This window comes from Acinonyx jubatus, chromosome X (assembly GCF_027475565.1).
Source record: "Acinonyx jubatus isolate Ajub_Pintada_27869175 chromosome X, VMU_Ajub_asm_v1.0, whole genome shotgun sequence".
NCBI classification, from domain to species: domain Eukaryota; kingdom Metazoa; phylum Chordata; class Mammalia; order Carnivora; family Felidae; genus Acinonyx; species Acinonyx jubatus.
Window position 1 is genome coordinate 12527592 of NC_069389.1, and position 22112 is coordinate 12549703.

The following is a 22112-nucleotide window of genomic DNA, read 5'->3' on the forward strand; positions in this document are numbered from 1 at the left end:
GGAACCTCAGGATATTCTGGGGACTTTGAGAAAAGAGGAATTCACGCAAATCTATAGAATCCAAAGAAGGAAAGATGGAAAAAAGGAAGGAAGGAAGAAAGGAAGGAAGGCAAGAAGGAAGGAAGGAAGGAAGGAAGGAAGGAAGGAAGGAAGGAAGGAAAGAAGGAAGGAAGGAAGGAGGGAAGGAAGGAAGGAAAAAAGGAAGGGAGGGAGGAAGGAAGGAGGGAGGGAGGAAGGAAGGGAGAGAGGGAGGGAGGGAGGAAGAAAAGGAAGGAAGGAAGAAAGGAAGGAAGGGAGAGAGGAAGGAAGGAAGGAAGGAAGGAAGGATGGAAGGAAGGAAGGAAAGAAAGACTGACAGGAAAGACAGTCAAGAAAGGCAGGAAGAAGGAAGAAAACAATTTGGCCTCATTATTTACGTAAGTGCAGCAAGAATAGCAGTGACCATATAGGCTCCTGAAAACCTGCTTTGCTGGAACTTTTATAAGGAATCTCCAGATTGAACTTTTAACATCCTCCAGAGGCCAAAAGCCAAGCTAAATAGTTGCCATCCCACTTGGCCTTTTCATTATAAACTGGACTAGATCCTGATTTCTTCTGGTTTCTGAAAGGGCGGGCCTATGCTGGCTGACTCCATCTTGTTCTGTGTCCTTCACCTTGATCACACCTCCTCCCCTTGAGTAACCTCCCCCTCACCCGTTCAAACTTCCCGATCAAAACATGCCCGGCAACCTGCGCAACAGGACTCCGACCCTTCCCCAGCCAATCCGCTGAGGCCACGGCCATTACCTCACCAACTGCCCCTAGGCCCCAATAAAACCTTTGTCCTTTTGAAACTTGCTCTCTCTCCCCAGTATCTCACCGCTACGTCAGTGCAGGTAGGGGATTGAGCTCGAGCTAGCTCGAATAAAGGCTCTTTACTTTTGCATCGGACTCGGCTCCCTGGTGGTCTTTGGAGATCACGAATTCTGGGCATAACAGTTTCCTCCAATGTCTAGCTATAACTCTCCAAACTAATGTTGATTTTTCTCCCTCCTTTCTGAGGTGGATTCATTTGAGAACAAAAACTTCCCTTTTCCCAAAGCAAACTAAATATGAATGGCTCGATATAAACTTCAGAAAAATCATCACTACAGCTCATGTGTACACAATCTTCATGCCTGCTGTTCTATTGGCCACTCAAAGATCACCAGAGACACAACTACAAACCAGGAAGTTCTGTCACACTGCTTCTGCCTGCTCTCACTCTAGCTGAAGATACTTCGAGCTTGACATCTAGAAATCTTTTCCACTGGCTCTCCTCAGCACTCAAAAACTGGTTTATAATTTGATCCAATCATTAACCATTGGTTTTCTTAAACAACAGGCATTTCTTTTTTTTTTTTTTTAATGGTTATTTATTTTTGAGAGAGAGAGAGAGTGTGAGTGGGGAAGGGGCAGAGACAGGGAGGGAGACACAGAATCGGAAGCAGGCTCTGAGCTGTCAGCACAGAGCCTGATGTGGGGCTAAACCCATGAACCATGAGATCATGACCTGAGCCAAAGTCGGACGCTTAAACAACTGAGCCCCCCAGGTGCCCCAACAGGCATTTCTAATACTGGATTACTTGAACCATAGGCCTAAATTTGAGAACATAGCTATATGACCATCTCCTGAAATGAGTTGAACTGAACTTACATATTGTCAGGAGTGGTTCGGCAATATGCCACAGTCTACCAGCTCAACTTTCAATGTGTGAAACTTCAGGGAAGTTTCAGAAGAGGGCACTATAGGGGCCAAGGGCAGGCTGCCCCAAGATGGGCCACTTTGGTATGAACATTATTTTGAGTTAAAAGCAAACAAGCCCCAGAAGATTCGGAAAAAGCTCTTTACCTCCCCCTCTACTCTGTGCCTGTACCAGGAAGAACTCTATTAGATTTCTCAGGTAAAGAGGAATCTGTTATCTGCATACTAGGGCAACCTTTGTTTCCCAAACATCTCCTCTCACCTTCCTTCTAATGGTCTTTCTCCCCTTTGTGTCCTCAGACCCGTACCCCTCTCCTGAGCTCATATAAACTTCATGTTGTCTCACTGTCTTTGGAATTTCATTGTCTGTGTGGATTCCCCTTATGTATGCTATTAAGTTGGACTTTCTCCTGTTAATCTGTCTCTTGTCAATTTGATTCTTAGTCCAGCTAGAAAGACCTTGAAGGACAGAGAAAGGTTTTTCTTCCCAACGAAAACATAGGAATCAATCTTTAGGATGTTGGATTAGGCAGCAGTCATATCTTAGATATGATACCAAAAGTATAAGGAACAAAAGAAAAACAGATACATTACACTGCATCAAAATTAAAAACATTTATGCTTCAAAGACTTCAAGAAAGTGAAAAGACAACTCACAGAACGGGAAAAATATTTGCAAATCATATATCTAATACGGGACGTGTATCCAGAATATATAAGTGATTTTGCCAAGTACAGTGTTTTTTTGGGGGGTGATAAAGATGGTCTAAAATTAGGTTGCGGTTATGGTTTCATAACTATGTGAATATACTAAAACCCACTTAGACTTTCAAAATGTGAACTTTATGATGTGTGAGGTATATTTCACTACAGCTGTTATTAAAAAAAAAAAAAGCGGGCTTTCTTCCCTATCTTTCCAGCTGCCCACAGCCAGCTTGTCCAAACACCTATGATTACCCCTTCTCAGAGGTTCCAAGGTGAAGATGCAGATATGCTTATTTTCAAAATTTCTGCAAAAGGACCCTTTCTTTATCCCTTGACTGGGTGCTAAAATCAGCTACCTAGACTGAAAAGATGCCAGATGTCTTAAAGTTGTGACATTTGTGCATCGGAAATTCCAGAGTTGCTACTGTTGGGTTTTTTTTCCCCCTCCTTCAAAAATCAATGCCAGAGGCAAGCATTTGTAGCTTTTGTCTGCTCTGCTCCTATGTCCCAGTGGCAGAAAGGTAGATAAGGATTGGCTGTCCCATGACAGTTCCTTTCAAGGTGTCTCACAGAGTGCCTGGGCTGGGACAAAAGAGACAAGGTCTGGATCTAATACCAGCCTCCCCACTCAAGTCACTCCTGGGGCTCTGTGAGGTTACTAGAACCCAGGGTAGGGGAGGCCTTGATATTCAAAAAAACAAACCCAAACCACACACACACACAAATGTAGTAGATTAATTTCATATTCGAGAAATCTTTGTAATTGGCAATTTTATAAAATATGACATCTCCTCTTTCCTGCCAGAGTAATGGTTCAGAGAACAAAACTCAAAAGCCAGTAACTCTTTCTCAGCTTTGTGTTTCCTGGTTTGCCGGCCTCACTCTGTGTTTGTGGAATGATTTAAGTATTAGTCTAAATGTACATCACCAAGCAAACAGAATACTATACCCACTTCATAAATTCAGAGGACTAGATAGATCAGGCCATTCTGCTTCTCCAAAGATTTCTTTTGATAAATGCAAATACCCAAAAGGCATAGAGCTTACTTTTGGTGGGTCGACTGCTGTTAATTCAAACTTTGGGAAAGAAAGGCTTCTCAATGATTGGGTTCTCAGTATTGCAAGATCTGGAACAGCAACTTCTTCAAGATCCTTATTCCCCACAATCTGTTGAAAAGAAATGTAGTGGTTAATATAACAGGATTGATAAGTGTGAGGGTTTTGATTAGGCAGACCTGGGTTTGAATTCTCAATCCACCACTTACTAGCTGGATGACCTTGGATACATTACTTAATCTCTCTGTGTACAATCCCTAATTTACAAGGTTATTGTAAGACTGGAAAATGACATGAAGAGATGCACACCTTAACTCATCCTCAAGGAATGGAAAGACAAGACTGCAAAGTCCATTGTATACCCAAATGATTGCAAAAAAAATAGGAAACCTGACAATACCAAGTGTTGAAAAGAGGGGAAGAATGGATCTCTTATGTAATATATCTCTCATACAATATATATTGATCTAAATATGTTGTTCAACTTTATGGTATGTTTTATTGTTTTTCATTCTCAAACTCTATGCACTAGAAATTCCACGCCTAGGTATATACCCAAAGGAAACTCCTGTACATGGTTATCTGAAATATGTACAACAATGTTTATCTAGCGCACTGTTCAAAATTGCAAGACACTTGAAACAACCCAAATGCCATTGACAGAAGAATGGGTAAAGTAATTATGGTACGTTCCCACAATGAAATATCAAACAGAAGTGACAATGATTGAACCACAGCTGAGCAACAATACTCAGGGTGAGAGTAAAGTACGACATCCTGTCACAAAGTTGACTGCAAGTCAAAAAAGAAATCCTACATTGTTAAAGCCTATAACTTGCATGTTATGAAATAAAACAAAAAGGCAAACAAGCAATAAACAGAGTCAATACAGTGACTACCCCTGAGAGGCAGGATGGGAGCGGGGCGGAACACACAGTGGAGTACTATGATTATTAGCATTATAAATGAAGGTTGGGGTGCACCCAGGTTTTGCGGTGCTAATCTTTAGTAAAATAATACAAAATTACAAAAATAACAATGTTCCTGGCCACTCCAGGGTTCCTTAACATGAAAAGGAAGTGTGATAGGGAGGAAATCAGAATGGAAAAAGTGGTCTTAACGGATCTCGTTTTCAACCTCTTTTGCAGATTTTACAAATACCTGGGACTATGCCAATACATCTCTCAGGCGCTGGTAGAGATGTGGAAGAAGCCCCTGCAAGGTAGGGTCCCTAAAGCTTAAGCTTCACTGGCTTCATGGTAAATACACCACTGCTTGAATGAGGGGGGTTCAATGTAAAGGGATAAACTAGATCAGTTATACAATACCTTCGAATCGAAACATCCTGAAACTTTATTAGTGAAGATCTGCAGAATCATTTAATAGACACAAACAGTATGAACTCTGTGTCATCAGCATAATGTGCTCACAATGGGTTATGAGTTCAAACTCTACCATCACCTGTGTAGACTGTAATAATAGAATTTATCTTGAGGAGGTTAGCGGTAACACAAAAGAGAGTTCTTTGGCACAGAATTTTTATTCCCTCAGGATGTAGACATTTTAAGATACAACATTATGAAAGTGTAAGGCCATTAATGAGACAGAAAAAGGAAGTTATACATGAAAAGAAGGGACAAAATTAAAGTTCACCCCAACTATCATGAGTGTTTTTTTTTAAGTCAAGACATTATAATGTATAATTGTAGGAACTAAAGAAAGGTTTCAATAAGAATGAAGGATAACAAACACAGACAAAAATTAATCACTTTTCTTTAAATTCCAGATACAGAAATTTGAGTTCTTTTATTCCTCAGACAAGAGGATTTTATCACCATGGGGTGGTACATAGTCACTTTCTTCTTTCATTTTCTTTTCTTTTTCTTTTATCACCAATTACCAGTCCTGTGGCTCCATTTCCACTCCAACCAGAAGCTCACATGAATGTGTCTGTTGTATCTCCAATGACATACATATGTCAACTACCAACTGTTGTGTGTTTACATTTATACAGTAGTATTGTAGCTCTCATCTGTTTCTTTTTCTTTTACTTGAGAGTGTATTTTTAAGGTCTTTCCATACTGCAACTGCTTCTAATTCCTGAACAGTATGCGTTTTATGTATCCATTCCCCCACCAGTGGGTGGCTGGTTTACCTCCAACCGCTTGTGTTTCCCAAACAATGCTGCAATGAGCAGACCTTGTCAGATACCATGGTGGGTCTGTGTGCAGGTGTTTCTACATCCTGCACAAAGGAGTGGGATTGCTGACTCATAGGGAGTGTGCCTACCTTCACTTAGGACACCACCATTTTTGTCCACAATAGTTGTACCACTCTAAACCCCTGCTGGCCATGCAGAAGTGTTTATTTCCTCATCTCTTCACAAACACTTGGTATTTTTAACCGTTTTTTTTTTTTTGGCAATAAAATGAGAATAAGGTGTACTGCTGTTTCACTTTGCATTTTTCTGATTACCAGGGAGGCTGAACATCTTTTCTTGTTTGCCTATTTAGAATTTTAGTTCTGTGACTTGCCTTTTCATATAATTTGCCCATTTTTCTAGTTCCCCTTTTTCTTGCTTATCTGTATGATTTCCTTGTATACTTAAATATCCGTCCTTTGACTCTAGTTTTTGATGTTGCAAAAATCTCCCATTAAGCCATTCGCTTATTAATTTTATATGCGATGTCTTTCATTCCAAAAAAGTCTTTAGTGTTGATGTAAACAAATAATAACATCTGCCAACTAGACACTAACTTTTTTAATAATTGAAATATCCATTTACCAGTAGAAAAATCATATGAATTTGTGTGATGTTGAGATTTGCAAAGTGAGGTTCAGCCCATGTTTCCTTAAATTAATTTTGAGCTACCTTCAGGTTTCTGTGAAAATCAAATACCATATCTAAATGCAAACACCTAGTGAAATAACCATACATTCAGGTCATATGACTATGACAAAAGAGCATGATTCTGTTTAAAAATGATGTTAAGCTCTCTTTTAAAAACCTTTTTTTAATTTCTACATATTTAATTTGTATGTATATTTTATATACAATGTTTATGATTCATATCACACAATAATAAAAATAGATGTGATGTTTTTGTAGATATTTAATAGATCTTTATCAGATTAAAGAGTCCCTTTTTTGTCCCCTTTTGTTTCTGGTTGTTTTTTTACAGTTAGTATAATACTATGTTTTTCACTATTTCTGGCAATGCTTTTGAATTAAATTCCATTCTATGTATTGTTATTACTGCCCAGGTTTTAATTTGATTAATATTAATCTGATGTATTTTCCTCTGGATCTTTATTTTACCTTGTTACATGTGGTTTTGTTTTAAGAGTTTCTTTTTAAAATTAAAGGTCGCAGATTTTGGTTTTGTTTTTAATCCTGTGTAATAGTCCATGTCTCTTATAGGGTGAATTTAATTCTTTTAAGTATATTTTTATTATTTTGCGCTTGGATTTATCTTTTTATATATATTTTTGCAGGTTATCCACCCACTTTTAAAAACATATTTAAGTATAAAATTTTCTAAGCCAAAGTTATTCAGTTTTACTTATCCTCCTTGCTAAGGCAAAGATTTTAGCATGCTCTCACTCTACGCATTGAATATCCCCCTCATTTTATTGTTGCTTTGAGGTTTAGTTTCATTCTTGTTTCCAAAAACATTCTTACTCTTCTCAGTCACTAAATAAACTTACTGACAGATTTTATAAATTTATTTGTTCATTATTATTTCACACATCTTAAGCATTCCCTCTGCATTAATGTCTCTTCTTGCCAAAGTATATACTTTAATATTTCTTTCAGTAAGGGTCTGTGAGTCATAAATTCAGCCTTTGTTGACCCATAAATATCTTTATTTTCCCTCACTTTTGAATAGTTATTCATACACACATAACTTTCTAGCTCACATATATTACTCCACTGTATTCTTGCAAGTATCGTTGCTAATGAGAAGTCTTCTCTCTTTTTCATTGTTCTATTAGTCTGTTCCTATTTGGTAGCTTTTAAGATATCTCTTTATCCTTGTTCTTCTTCATTGCCACTGCAACATGTGTCTAAAGGAGGTATAATTTTAATTATCTTTCTCAGTCTCAAAGTGAGCTTTGTTCTACAAACTCAAGTTTTTTCTTCGACTAAGGGAAAATTTCATCAATATTTCCTTAAGATTTGCTACTTCAACTCTACCCTTTTTTTTTCTGATGGAACTTGTATTATGCTTATGTATTTTTCAATCTTTCTCCATTATAACTGTTCTTTTATATTTGGTATCAGTATCTATGCACTATATGCTGGATGAATTATTCAAAACTGTTTTCCAATTCACGGATTCTCTATTCAAATGTGTCTAGATTTCATTTTATCCTATCTATTGAGGATCTTTCCTATCCTATCTTTAATTCCCATAACTTCATTTTTCATTCTAAGTTTTCTATTTGGTTCCTTTCCTATCTACCTACTCTGATTCTTTTAAGTCTGCCTTGCTTTATAATTTCCTGTTCACTTTGTGAAAATTTACTTTTTTAACCTATCATCTTAGACATACTTATGAGTCTTTTACAGGCTGTTCTATTAGCTGATCATCCATGAATTCATGTTTTGACTGATGATTTTGTCAACTCTCTTTCTTAGCATATGATTTATTCACTTTTTTTGTAATTTTAGTTTGCAAGACCATTTTGAGACTTTGAGAGAGCATTTTCTTTCTCTCCTCTCACTGTTTTCCAGCAGGGTCTTAGTACTTCTGCCTTTGGGCTGAAGACAGAAAATCAGGAGTTATTTGGAAGTCCCGGGTCTCAGTCTTGTGATAACATCAGGAATATCTCAGATCCAGTCAGATCCAGCCTGTGGACATCTTGGTTCCATTCAGGGGTGAAGGCTGTGCCTCTCTTCTCTCTTCCCAGGCCCACTCATGAACTGTAGCCAATAAGCCACAGCCCCAAGTGGCAGTGAACAGCAGACCACAGACACGTACAGCTGCCTTTCCCCAGTTACTACTTTTTCTCCTGCCTCTCCCTCTCGAGGCAAACAGAGGAGGAGACAATACTTAGAACCTATTTCTAAAGATGGCTGAACTTTGTGCTCCCCCACTGCCTGGGTAATGTTTAGCACTGACAGCAGGGCTTCAGTAAAGACAGAGAAGCAGTCTATCCAGATGGGGAACTTTAGGAGTCAGGCTTTTAAAGATCATAAGGGAATTTTACTTGAGAATGAATCTAACTGATTTTATGTTGGGTTATTTGGCCACAAATGACATAGAAAGATTGTAACCGTAACTGCTTTTCCTTGGGGGATTATATCAAGGATTCAATGAATGAACCTATTTTTAAGAATGCCAGAACATGAGAAAATGTCCCAGGGACTCCCCCCCCTTCCCCCAAAAAAGGGACCAGAGCAGAGGAAGGGGGTTGGGGCACAGAAAGAGAATGTAGGAAAGGGAATCTAGAGAGAAGCACATAGAAAAACGAGGGAGAGAAAGATGAGGCAGCATTGCAGGGGAGAAAGAACCCATGGGAGAAGGAAGAGAGAAATACAGCCAGAGAGACAAAAGTAGCCATAAAAGGAAAAAGTTTGCAAAAAAAAAAAAAAAAATACTGTGAATACATTGAAAGGATTCAATTTTCTCGCTTTTAAAAAAGAGAACATGACCACAACCATAGGAGTACACGTACCCTATTTGCTTGCTGAGTCTGTTGAGGGGATAAACCAGAAAAGAGGAAGTAGTAAAAATGACTAATCTTCCTATCAGTGGAATGACCCCTTCGAAGCCCGAGGCAGAAGGCTGCTCTACACTAGCTGTTGCCTGGCACAGACAAGGAGCACTCCCACTGCCTCTGGTCGCTTCTTACAGCCAGGCTGATTCGATAGTCTCTTCAATAACCCATTCATCCACAGCCTTATATTAGTTTTCGTCCTGAGTAACACTAATTGCCCTTCGGCTGAGAGCATGTGTGAGGCATTGATTGATGACATTGTGCTATTTTTCCACTAAAGCAGCAACCGCATGTGTCTTGGCTGACGCACACATCCTTCCCCACGTGGCGGGTGGAGTAATTCCAAGACCAGTGACTGCAGGGAAAGTGAGCCCTCATCAGCAAACTACTAGTGGGGTTAATAGAATGAACCACAAGAGATTAACCCCATCTTAATGACTGATCTTCCCCCTTTGAAACAGCATGGTCAGCTATCAGCATGAGGCCAAATATTTGCTTTTCTCCAGGAGTGCTCCCATTTATCCCAACCTGTCTTTGCTTGGGTTTCCCCAGAAGCAGAAGCTGAGAGAAGGTTGTGAGAGCAAGTAGTTTATTTGGGAGGTGCAGATAACACTGGCAGGAGAGAGGGGAAATGAGAAGAAGAGGGAGAGAAGGCAGCCAAGAAAGGATGTGTTATTAAGCCAACTTCCACTGTAGGCAAATAGAGCCTAATCCTACAGGGAAACTCAAGGAAGTGGTGTAAACCCATGCCTTAGGTTATTTAGCTGAGGAGGGTTATTTAGCAAGGGAGCTGGGGTATTTACCCACTGAGTCTTGTCAGACATTTGCTGCTCCTGGAAAGTATTCTCTCCCAGAAATTCCAGCCTGTCCTATATATGAGCAGAGTGGCCTTGCACTTAAAGACATGTAAACACTGGCAGTTAGTAGTTAGCTGGAGTAGACTAACTGGTAAGGCTTGAGAAATGTATGGGGCTCCTACCACACTTGCCCCAAAGCCTTAGTGGATACTGTGAGGCTTGCTTCATTTAATGAATTCATCTGAGCAAAGCTTTTCATGTCTAAAATTTCATAACACAGGCTCATTTATAAGTAGTTTAGCAGCCTTCATTTGTGGTACACCTAAATTACTCCCAGCACTCAGGATCAGCTTCAACTCTACCTGCTGTGTAACTAACCAGGCAACAACATTTAACCTCTCCAGATCTGTTTTGTTTTTCTTTCCTACTGTCAAGTGGAAATAATAACACCTGACTTCCCTCACAGGAATGAAATAAAACTCAAAATCAAAATATGATCAAATATGTCAGGAGTCAACAAACCTTTCCTATAAAGGGCCAGACAGTAGACATCTTAGGCTTTACGGACTATGTACTCTCTGCCGTTGTAGCAGGAAAACAGGCTAGACAATAAGTAAACAAATGATTATGGCTGGGTTCCTATAAAACATTATTTTAAAAAATTTTTTATGCTTATTTTTATTTTTGAGAGAGAGAGAGACAGAGCACAAGTGGGGAAGGGGCAGACAGAGAGGGAAACACAGAATCCAAATCAGGCTCCAGGCTCCAAGCGGTCAGCACAGAACCCAACGTGGGGCTAGAACCCAAGGAATGTGAGATCATGACCTGAGTCAAAGTCGGACGCTCAACCGACTGAGCCACCCAGGTACCCCCCTATAAAACATTATTTACAAAAACAAGCGGTGGGCTAGATTTGACCCACCATTGCATGAGCTCTGGTTTACCAAACTCTAACATATAAGAAAGGCCTTTGCACACTTCCGGTATCATTTATTCCTTCCTCAATAAGTCACTGAAGTTCACCATCCCTGTCTTCCTGGAATTAGAATTCATATTTTCCTTCTTCATGAAGCACAAGTGTACTATGAACACCTCTTCTGTGAAAGGCTTCATAGCAGCCCTGGGGATTCGGTGCTAGCTAATAAGACAGCCATTGACCGTGCCCAACACCTGGGAAGGGAATCCTAACTCTGTTCTCCCACCAATGCGCACTGCTAGAGAGCCATTCGTTTTTGATCAACAAGTGACAACTGCAATTGAAACTCTCTTAATGCCTGCGAGCAGGGGGGCAGAGGAAGCATTACTAAAGAAGCTTAAGCTTCTGGGTGCCACACTTGCAATGACTCCTTTTAAGGTCCTAGAAGGGGCCCTAATAATGATTCATATTGACATAAATACTTGTCAAACTCATAAATGCAAGCAATTTCAATCACAATTGGTTAAGGCCAGGCTACTCTCTTTCCACTCTAAAGTCTTCCATCATGCCTCCCCTGTGTTAGATGGTTTTTCTGATCTTGTCCTTTGAAAAAGCACAATAAACTAATCAACAGCCATTTTAAGCTACTTTTAATGAAAAACATTATCGCTGTTTGGACTTAGAAGTTATGGACTATTGGGACTTCCTTAAAAGAGTCCGTCTTTTAAGAAGCAATAATTAATAATAGATGAATAATTATTCACTGTGGTTCTTTGATGCCCCTAGTGTCAGAGCACTGCTGGGGAGGGCATGATTACTTCTGGCCCAAGAACTGGTGAGAAAAAATGACAAGAACAGCTGTCAAATTCTTTTTTTTTTAATGTTTATTTTTGAGAGAGAGTATGAATGGGGAAGGGGCAAAGAGTGGGGTGGACAGAGGATCTGAAGCAGGCTCTGTGCTGAAAGCACAGAGCCTGATGTGGGGCTCGAACTCATGAACCATGAGATCATGGCCTGAGCCAAAGTCACACGTTTAATTGACTGAGCCACCCAGGCACCTCTGAAATTCTTTAAAGAAGCAAACTACCGACTGACAAATGAATATATATACACACACACACACACACACACACACACACACACACACACACATATACACACAATGGAATATTACTCGACAATCAAAAATGAAATCTTGGGGCGCCTGGGTGGCACAGTCGGTTAAGCGTCCGACTTCGGCTCAGGTCATGATCTCACAGTTCGTGAGTTCAAGCCCCGCGTCGGGCTCTGTGCTGACAGCTCAGAGCCTGGAGCCTGTTTCAGATTCTGTGTCTCCCTGTCTCTCTGCCCCTCCCCTGTTCATGCTCTGTCTCTCTCTGTCTCAAAAATAAATAAACATTAAAAAAAAATGAAAAAAAATGAAATCTTACCATTTGCAACAGTGTGGATGGAATTATAGTGTATTATGCTAAATGAAATAAGTCAGAGAAAGACAAATCTCATATGGTTTCACTCATATGTGGAATTTAACAAAACAGATGAACATAGCAGAAAGGAAGCAAAAAGTAGACAAAAACAGAGAGAGAAACAAACCATAAGAGACTCTTAAATACAGAGAACAAACTGAGGGTCGCTGGTGAGGTGCTTGGTGGGGGATGGGCTAAACAGGTGAGGGGCATTAAGGAGGACGCTTGTTAGGATGAGCACTGGGTGTTATATGTAAGTGATGAATCAGTAAATCCTATTCCTGAAATCATTATTACACTATTTGTTAACTAAATTGGATTTAAATTTTTAAAAAAGGAAAGAAGAAGAAGCAAACTACCTATGCTTAGGAAAACAGCTTGAGAAAAATCCAAATAAAAATTATCATTACTGGGGCGCCTGGGTGGCTCAGTCGGTTAAGCATCCGACTTCGGCTTAGGTCACAATCTCGCGGTCTGTGAGTTCGAGCCGCGTCGGGCTCTGTGCTAACAGCTCAGAGCCTGGAGCCTGTTTCAGTCTGTGTCTCCCACTCTCTGACCTTCCCCTGTTCATGCTCTGTCTCTCTCTGTCTCAAAAATAAATAAACATTAAAAAATTTAAAAAAATATATCATTACTAAGATTTATAAATTTACAAGGTCACTTGCAGCACTTTCCAGGTTTCTATTCCTTCCTGAGCTAACCTGGGCCCTGTAATTTGATTGCATTTGCCCATCTAACTACCAGTATCTATGAAAAATCATATGTATGAAGTATTTGTGGATGGATATGGACACATATATATTTGAGTGTATACATATACACACATCTACATAAGTATATATGACATCTATGTAAAACTCTCCAAAAACAAAATTTAAATTTTAGGTCTAGATAACATTGTGTTTCCAAATACAGACTAACAGTAAAAACAATGACTACATTTTATTGAAAGCTTACCAGGTGCCAAGCGCTATGCAAACCCTCTAAATACACAAGACTCTACAGTTATTATCGTCTCCATTATTCTGATGAAGAAACTAAAACACAAAATGTTAAGAAACTTCCCCAAGATCAGCTTGTAAGTGATGGAGCAAGGATTTAAAAATCAGGTATTTCTGACTCCAGAACCTGATTTTTAATTACCACACAGTTAGCATAAATGTAAGTGTAAATACCATGTCAAAAAGACAATGTCTTGGTAAAACTGTCTAGAGCCTTGAGAATAGAGCTGTTCACCAAGAGTCTGTACGAAGTTAGTATTTGTATGTCTGAGCTGGGACAGGGTTCAGGTACACATCACATGTTCTCGTGTAAATGATAGGGAGGGGTCCCAGGACTCAATCTTACCCTGCCTTTCTCTTACACTTTTTTTCCATTATGGCGATCACCCCAGGGGAGGTCTACTCGTCCTTCTCCAGCTTCTGTGAGCCTCAACTTCTGATAATGATATCTGTGCTCTCAGACCTATCAAAGGCTGGCACCTAAAACTTCTTCCCTGGGCATCTTTATCTAGAATAGACACATGATCTGTACAAGGTTTCTATATGAGGTAGACAAGTTTTTTTGTTGTTGTTGTTGTTTTATTTGTTTTTGCTTCTAGTAGCAAGAAGTCTCATTAAGTGGCACAAATTTGACTTTGGGTACTGACCTATATGCAGAAAATACACAAGATGTGATTTTTCTTGGTATTCATGTTGTCTTAGCAATTCCACTCAATTTCTTTATACTTCTGTTAATATCCATCAGCTAAAGACCACTAGGAACATACCTATAGTCAAGCAAAGTTGGCGTTACTGACTTACCACAATGAGAGTGAATGTACATAGTGGGGAACATAGGGTATCTCGATAAGAGGATGTTAAAAAGGATTTATTACAGTATGTGGTTGGAGTAGGTGATTTGGAGAAAACTTCAGGAAGTAGACACTATTCTGGGTTAGATGCTGTCAGGAAATGAGGATAATTCTATGACTGGGTATCTTAATAAATCTTATCTAAAGAAGGGAAGACTAGCATGAGGCTAAAGTTATAATTGATAATGCAGCAGAAGTCACTTATATTAGCCAAGGTAAGAGGATTTTTGGTCATTTCTGTGGTTTGAACAATGCTCATGTTTTTGTCTGTGTTCAGACATGATTACTGGGTGGTCTTGGTTTTTTTTTTTTTTTTTTTTTTTGTCTTAACCCATCATGGTCTCAGAGTGGGCTTGTTTTATAATATTGCTAATGTTCAACAGGAAAGCACCGTGGCCTACCTGTGCCAGGATAGCTCCTGGTGACACCAAGGATTAGCTGAAAGTTCCAAGCCAACTTCTGGCCATAAGGGATGCATTACTCTTTCTCAGTTTTTGTATCTTTAAGCTAATATTCTGAGTTTTACCTTTTGGATGAATAAGTCTCCATGACCACTTCCCCTGCATGTAGACCTCAGAGGGAAAGAAAATATCTCAAACATGCTAAAAATGGGCCTTAGGCTTCCTAAAAGATCTTTCCACACTGCAGTGGAAAACAGAGATACCACACTTTCCTTTCCTTAGTTTCTTATTTCCTCATAACATGGAAATAATTCCATCTGTAGTTGTACCTAGAACAGACCAAAAGATGATGCATCAAGGCCTATGGTCTAATTAAAGTATATTAAGAAATGGGAAATAAGCATTGATATAAGCTGAAACCTGAAGTGTAACTGTTCAAAGGTCTCACAATGACACACTAACAACGGTCAATAAGGAAGGGGTAGATTAATCTGTGTCATAGCGGCGATTATAACTAAGTGGTAAGGGAGAATGCAGAAGACTGCTTAAAACTGTTCTCAGAATTCTGGCTTTGGAAGCCCTTTCTAACTTGCCTCTCCCTTAGATAGTAAAGGGGACCCTCCTCCTTCCTTTTATCTTGAGCTCTGCCCATCTCCAGCCCTTTTACCCTCTTGACTGTCACCTCTTACCCATACCTTTATCTCCCCAGTAGCCACACTTACTGGTTTTCTATGAGCTGTAAGCTCCAAATGGTCTTCTGTGCTGAAGAATAAAGCATCTGACAAAGATACACATGGCTAATATTTTCTGGGCTGCTAATAATAACCGTCACTGTCTTGATACTCTCAAATAGAAACTGAAGCTGCCTGCCAGTAGGATTTGGGTTTGTGTTTCAGACAATACACTTTTCTCTCTGCATTGTCCCTATTCTCTATAGTGTTTTCCTTGCGTGAAAAATATTTGCTTGAACTGTAAATTGTTTGCTTATCCTGATTTCTACTACCCTATATTAATTTGCAAGTTCTACAACTTCATATAAATGAAATGATGCAGTGTGGTATGTGTTCTTTGTGTCTGATATCTTTCACTTACGTTTATGAGACTCATTCATGTTATTACTTGTATTATGTAGTTTATTACCATTTTTTTTTATTGTTGAGTAGTATTCTATTGTATTAATTTACAACAATTTGCTTATTTAGTCTGTTGATAGATATTTGAGTAATTTCTAATTTGGAGCTCTTACAGATAAAGCTGTTATAAACATTCTTGGGGCGCCTGGATGGCTCAGTCAGTTGAGCATACAACTTCGGCTCAGGTCATGATCTCACTATAAACATTCTTGTACAAGGCTTTTTGTGGACATATGTTCTCATTTCTTTTAAGTATATAACTAGAGATAGAAATTTTGGGTCATATGATGGGTGAATGATTAACTTTATGAAAAACTGACAGATGGATTTCCAAACTGACTCTACTATTTTACACTCCAACCAGCAATGAGACTTCTAGTTGCTCCACATCTTCACCAACATTTTATGTTGTTAGTCTTTTAAATTTTAGACATTTTAGCGGGTTTTATAGCACTTTAAAATTTTGATTATCCACATCAATAAGAATGCTGGATTCACTTCTTAAAATTTTTTGCTTATATTTTTCAATTCTTATATTATGTGAGTGAAACTAGAAAAGGTTCAAATTTTTTCTTTAAAATGGTATAAAACACCATATATAAAATGACTGAAGACTGATAACTATAAAATACTGATAAATTGAACTTCAATAAAATTAATAACTTATATTTATCAAAAGGCACCTTTAAAACAATAAAAAGATAAGCCACTGAGAGAAAAAGTTCACATATGCAAAAACATTACTTATACCCAGAATACATAAAGAGCACCTACAAATCAATACAAAAAAGATAAATGAGGGAGAGAGGGAAGATGGCAGCGTAGGAGGATGCTGGGCTCACCGTGCGTCCTGCTGATCACTTAGATTCCACCTACACCTGCCTAAATAACCCAGAAAACTGCCAGAGGATTAGCAGAACGGAGTCTCCGGAGCCAAGCGCAGACGAGAGGCCCACGGAAGAGGGTAGGGAGGATGGCGAGGCGGTGCGCGCTCCACGGACTGGCGGGAGGGAGCCGGGGCGGAGGGGCGGCTCGCCGGCCAAGCAGAGCCCCCAAGTCTGGCTGGCAAAAGCAGAGGGGCCTGACGGACTGTGTTCCGACAGCAAGCGCGACTTAGCATCTGGGAGGTCATAAGTGAACAGCTCTGCTTGGAAAGCGGGAAGGCTGGAGGACAAAGGGAGGGAGAGCTGCTGAGCCCCCGGACGACAGAGCTCAGTGTGGTGGGGAACAAAGGCGCTCGCCAGCGCCATCTCCCCCGCCCATCCCCCAGCCAAAATCCCAAAGAGAACCAGTTCCTGCCAGGGAACTTGCTGGCTCCGCCCAAACACCCAACGCTGTGCTTCTGCAGAGCCACCCCTCCAGCAGCGGATCTGACTCCCTCCCACTGCCACAGGGCCCCTCCTGAAGTGGATCACCTAAGGAGAAGCGAGCTAAGCCTGCCCCTCCTGCCCCCGTGCACCTTGCCTACCCACCCCAGCTAATACGCCAGATCCCCAGCATCACAAGCCTGGCAGTGTGCAAGTAGCCCAGACGGGCCACGCCACCCCACAGTGAATCCCGCCCCTAGGAGAGGGGAAGAGAAGGCACACACCAGTCTGACTGTGGCCCCAGCGGTGGGCTGGGGGCAGACATCAGGTCGGACTGCAGCCCCGCCCACCAACTCCAGTTATACACCACAGCACAGGGGAAGTGCCCTGCAGGTCCTCACCACGCCAGGGACTATCCAAAATGACCACGCGGAAGAATTCCCCTCAGAAGAATCTCCAGGAAATAACAACGGCTAATGAACTGATCAAAAAGGATTTAAATAATATAACAGAAAGTGAATTTAGAATAACAGTCATAAAATTAATCGCTGGGCTTGAAAACAGTATAGATGACAGCAGAGAATCTCTTGATACAGAGATCAAGGGACTAAGGAACAGTCACGAGGAGCTGAAAAGCGCTTTAAACGAAATGCAAAACAAAATGGAAATGACAACAGCTCGGATTGAAGAGGCAGAGGAGAGAATAGGTGAACTAGAAGATAAAGTTATGGAAAAAGAGGAAGCTGAGAGAAAGAGAGATAAAAAAATCCAGGAGTATGAGGGGAAAATTAGAGAACTAAGTGATACACTAAAAAGAAATAATATACGCATAATTGGTATCCCAGAGGAGGAAGAGAGAGGGAAAGGTGCTGAAGGGGTACTTGAAGAAATTATAGCTGAGAACTTCCCTGAACTGGGGAAGGAAAAAGGCATTGAAATCCAAGAGGCACAGAGAACTCCCTTCAGACGTAACTTGAATCGATCTTCTGCACGACATATCATAGTGAAACTGGCAAAATACAAGGATGAAGAGAAAATTCTGAAAGCAGCAAGGGATAAACGTGCCCTCACATATAAAGGGAGACCTATAAGACTCGTGACTGATCTCTCTTTTGAAACTTCGCAGGCCAGAAAGAATTGGCATGAGATCTTCAGTGTGCTAAACAGAAAAAATATGCAGCTGAGAATCCTTTATCCAGCAAGTCTGTCATTTAGAATAGAAGGAGAGATAAAGGTCCTCCCAAACAAACAAAAACTGAAGGAATTTGTCACCACTAAACCAGCCCTACAAGAGATCCTAAGGGGGACCCTGTGAGACAAAGTACCAGAGACATCACTACAAGCATAAAACATACAGACATCACAATGACTCTAAACCCGTATCTTTCTATAATAACACTGAATGTAAATGGATTAAATGCGCCAACCAAAAGACATAGGGTATCAGAATGGATAAAAAAACAAGACCCATCTATTTGCTGTCTACAAGAGACTCATTTTAGACCGGAGGACACCTTTAGATTGAGAGTGAGGGGATGGAGAACTATTTATCATGCTACTGGAAGCCAAAAGAAAGCTGGAGTAGCCATAGTTATATCAGACAAACTAGACTTTAAATTAAAGGCTGTAACAAGAGATGAAGAAGGGCATTATATAATAATTACAGGGTCTATCCATCAGGAAGAACTAACAATTATAAATGTCTATGCACCAAATACCAGAGCCCCCAAATATATAAAACAATTACTCATAAACATAAGCAACCTTACTGATAAGAATGTGGTAATTGCAGGGCACTTTAACACCCCACTTACAGAAATGGATAGATCATCTAGACACATGGTCAATAAAGAAACAAGGGCCCTGAATGATACATTGGATCAGATGGACTTGACAGATATATTTAGAACTCTGCATCCCAAAGCAACAGAATATACTTTCTTCTCGAGTGCACATGGAACATTCTCCAAGATAGATCATATACTGGGTCACAAAACACCCCTTCATAAGTTTACAAGAATTGAAATTATACCATGCATACTTTCAGACCACAATGCTATGAAGCTTGAAATCAACCACAGGAAAAAGTCTGGAAAACCTCCAAAAGCATGGAGGTTAAAGAACACCCTACTAACGAATGAGTAGGTCAACCAGGCAATTAGAGAAGAAGTTAAAAAATATATGGAAACAAACGAAAATGAAAATACAACAATCCAAACGCTTTGGGACGCAGCGAAGGCAGTCCTGAGAGGAAAATACATTGCAATCCAGGCCTATCTCCAGAAACAAGAAAAATCCCAAATACAAAATCTAACAGCACACCTAAAGGAAATAGAAGCAGAACAGCAAAGGCAGCCTAAACCCAGCAGAAGAAGAGAAATAATAAAGATCAGAGCAGAAATAAACAATATAGAATCTAAAAAAACTGTAGAGCAGATCAACGAAACCAAGAGTTGGTTTTTTGAAAAAATAAACAAAATTGACAAACCTCTAGCCAGGCTTCTCAAAAAGAAAAGGGAGATGACCCAAATAGATAAAATCATGAATGAAAATGGAATTATTACAACCAATCCCTCAGAGATACAAACAATTATCAGGGAATACTATGAAAAATTATATGCCAACAAATTGGACAACCTGGAAGAAATGGACAAATTCCTAAACACCCACACTCTTCCAAAACTCAATCAGGAGGAAATAGAAAGCTTGAACAGACCCATAACCAGCGAAGAAATTGAATCGGTTATCAAAAATCTCCCAACAAATAAGAGTCCAGGACCAGATGGCTTCCCAGGGGAGTTCTACCATACGTTTAAAGCAGAGATAATACCTATCCTTCTCAAGCTATTCCAAGAAATAGAAGGGGAAGGAAAACTTCCAGACTCATTCTATGAAGCCAGTATTACTTTGATTCCTAAACCAGACAGAGACCCAGTAAAAAAAGAGAACTACAGGCCAATATCCCTGATGAATATGGATGCAAAAATTCTCAATAAGATACTAGCAAATCGAATTCAACGGCATATAAAAAGAATTATTCACCATGACCAAGTGGGATTCATTCCTGGGATGCAGGGCTGGTTCAACATTCGCAAATCAATCAACGTGATACATCACATTAACAAAAAAAAAAAAGAGAAGAACCATATGATCCTGTCAATCGATGCAGAAAAGGCCTTTGACAAAATCCAGCACCCTTTCTTAATAAAAACCCTTGAGAAAGTCGGGATAGAAGGAACATACTTAAAGATCATAAAAGCCATTTATGAAAAGCCCACAGCTAACATCATCCTCAACGGGGAAAAACTGAGAGCTTTTTCCCTGAGATCAGGAACACGACAGGGATGCCCACTCTCACCGCTGTTGTTTAACATAGTGCTGGAAGTGCTAGCATCAGCAATCAGACAACAAAAGGAAATCAAAGGCATCCAAATTGGCAAAGATGAAGTCAAGCTTTCGCTTTTTGCAGATGACATGATATTATACATGGAAAATCCGATAGACTCCACCAAAAGTCTGCTAGAACTGATACATGAATTCAGCAAAGTTGCAGGATACAAAATCAATGTACAGAAATCAGTTGCATTCTTATACACTAACAATGAAGCAACAGAAAGACAAATAAGAAAACTGATCCCATTCACAATTGCACCAAGAAGTATAAAATACCTAGGAATAAATCTAACCAAAGATGTAAAAGATCTGTATGCTGAAAACTATAGAAAACTTATGAAGGAAATTGAAGAAGATTTAAAGAAATGGAAAGACATTCCCTGCTCATGGATTGGAAGAATAAATATTGTCAAAATGTCAATACTACCCAAAGCTATCTACACATTCAATGCAATCCCAATCAAAATTGCACCAGCATTCTTTTCGAAACTAGAACAAGCAATCCTAAAATTCATATGGAACCACAAAAGGCCCTGAATAGCCAAAGTAATTTTGAAGAAGAAGACCAAAGCAGGAGGCATCACAATCCCAGACTTTAGCCTCTACTACAAAGCTGTAATCATCAAGACAGCATGGTATTGGCACAAAAACAGACACATAAACCAATGGAATAGAATAGAAACCCCAGAACTAGACCCACAAACGTATGGCCAACTCATCTTTGACAAAGCAGGAAAGAACATCCAATGGAAAAAAGACAGTCTCTTTAACAAATGGTGCTGGGAGAACTGGACAGCAACATGCAGAAGGTTGAAACTAGACCACTTTCTCACACCATTCACAAAAATAAACTCAAAATGGATAAAGGACCTGAATGTGAGACAGGAAACCATCAAAACCTTAGAGGACAAAGCAGGAAAAGACCTCTCTGACCTCAGCCGTAGCAATCTCTTACTCGACACATCCCCAAAGGCAAGGGAATTAAAAGCAAAAATGAATTACTGGGACCTTATGAAGATAAAAAGCTTCTGCACAGCAAAGGAAACAACCAACAAAACTAAAAGGCAACCAACGGAATGGGAAAAGATATTTGCAAATGACATATCGGACAAAGGGCTAGTATCCAAAATCTATAAAGAGCTCACCAAACTCCACACCCGAAAAACAAATAACCCAGTGAAGAAATGGGCAGAAAACATGAATAGACACTTCCCTAAAGAAGACATCTGGATGGCCAACAGGCACATGAAAAGATGTTCAACGTCACTCCTTATCAGGGAAATACAAATCAAAACCACACTCAGATATCACCTCACGCCAGTCAGAGTGGCCAAAATGAACAAATCAGGAGACTATAGATGCTGGAGAGGATGTGGAGAAACGGGAACCCTCTTGCACTGTTGGTGGGAATGCAAATTGGTGCAGCCGCTCTGGAAAGCAGTGCGGAGGTTCCTCAGAAAATTTAAAATAGACCTACCCTATGACCCAGCAATAGCACTGCTAGGAATTTATCCAAGGGATACAGGAGTACTGATGCATAGGGGCACTTGTACCCCAATGTTTATAGCAGCACTCTCAACAATAGCCAAATTATGGAAAGAGCCTAAATGTCCATCAACTGATGAATGGATAAAGAAAT

The 22112-nt window shown here is 39.9% G+C and overlaps 1 long non-coding RNA gene across 1 annotated transcript in view; it reads right to left on the reverse strand.

Annotated features, from left to right (window-relative positions):
• Nucleotides 1–266: 266 nt before the first annotated feature.
• The window catches only part of LOC128311564 (uncharacterized), a 253609-nt gene continuing 231763 nt past the window's right edge, over nt 267–22112 (reverse strand). Inside the window, exon 5 of the long non-coding RNA XR_008290029.1 lies at nt 267–3595. This is a non-coding gene — a long non-coding RNA (uncharacterized LOC128311564). The remainder of the gene's footprint in view (nt 3596–22112) is intronic.